General features: G+C 37.8%; 1 protein-coding gene across 1 annotated transcript in view; it reads right to left on the bottom strand.

Moving 5' to 3' along the window:
- Positions 1-929: 929 nt before the first annotated feature.
- Positions 930-1,434, bottom strand: part of slc39a7 (solute carrier family 39 member 7) — a gene marked incomplete in the record, with an annotated part of 9,164 nt that continues 8,659 nt past the window's right edge. The window contains 1 exon segment of the mRNA XM_005933714.3: positions 930-1,434.

The following is a 1,434-nucleotide window of genomic DNA, read 5'->3' as shown; positions in this document are numbered from 1 at the left end:
TGTTTCTAGCTTTTCCTTGTTTTAAAACTGCATTTTACGAAAAGTTGTTTGAAGGTCGTGGAGCAGGAAAGACCAGATTAGATCAACTAAGTAGGTCAGGTGGGAGTGACCTGTTTGATTGGTACGGTTTGGCTACACAACAGAGTTGATCAAATCTAGTGGCAAATCGCAGAGCAGCCATATAAAAAAATGTTTATTTTGCCAAACAACTTGCCTTCTGAGTCTATAGTGAATTCTAAAATAACTAAATAAATAATTGCGATTAGCCATTTTGCCTAAACATGGTTAAATCTGGAGATTATGGTCTAAGGAGCTTGGAAAGAAAGTGACTGAACCCTCATCCAGGATTATTTTCTTATAAAGCCAAATGGCCTATTGGCCGTGCACCTCACCACACACACCAAGGTGTGGAAAAAGGCGTGGGTCATTCTCAGCAGAGGTTTTGGTTGAAATCATTGTGAAACCTTGGAGGTTCTCAGTCATCTAGGTCAGATTGTTCTGCCACTATCTACAACTCTTGTGAAATAAAAAAAATAAAAAAATAAAGCCACAAACACACAAGTGTGTTGCTTCACAAGTCTAGCAAATGTCCTTTAAGGTGCTTTTAACATGATTTGAGGACGTGAGATCTGTCAAGCACAACAAATGCTGCGCGAGACATCTCTTACTCCCTCTTGTGGTCTTTTCTGAAAATAGTCACAAAAAACATCTTGACACATGCTCAATCATCCAGGTAAGTACATCTCCACAAGTTGGTTCATCTGAACGTTTTCTCCCACTGAAAACGCTACGTCCAGATGAACAGAATCAACTTTTGGAGAGTCACAAAAAACATTTGTGTTTGGTAACATCACTTCTAACAACTTAAAACCATTTCATTATAATCTTGTTACGGTCAATTACAGAACATACAGAAAAATCATCAACACTTTGAAAATAATTACCCTTTATTGAGGATTTCAGAACAGCTGCAAGTGTTTTATTTATTCTTTGTCATCAGCTGAAAAAAATAGTTTGGTTAGGAATGTGAAAACTGCTTCTACTTTAACAAACAACCAGGTGAGAGTTTAATAATTAGTAATTATGTTGCCATTTGTAGCACATGCGTAAAAGCCACATTCACTTTTATTGTGTGGAATGTAAAAATATTGAGATTTGGTACATTCAAACTAAACAGATATTAATCAAGTAGAACAGAGCACTGAGTCACTTCAGTGAGAGCCACACCAGCACTGTCTCCACTCTTTCACTCACCAAACCTTGAAATGAACAGAAGACCTGTTACATCTTAAACTGATATGGATTCAGATGGAAAATGTTTCTGACTTAGAGGGAAGTTACTTGTCAGCTCAGCATGTAGTTAGATGGCGGCCGGATGGTCGATGTAGTGAAGATGTTAAGTTGATACTGAGCCGTTGTACAGAAAGAGTCCAC

The sequence above is a fragment of the Haplochromis burtoni genome, unplaced genomic scaffold, assembly GCF_018398535.1.
Source record: "Haplochromis burtoni strain Fernald_Lab_line unplaced genomic scaffold, NCSU_Asbu1 Contig_168, whole genome shotgun sequence".
In the NCBI taxonomy this organism is placed as follows: domain Eukaryota; kingdom Metazoa; phylum Chordata; class Actinopteri; order Cichliformes; family Cichlidae; genus Haplochromis; species Haplochromis burtoni.
Note: the sequence above shows the minus strand (reverse complement) of the source record. Positions and strands in the feature narration are given on the sequence as shown.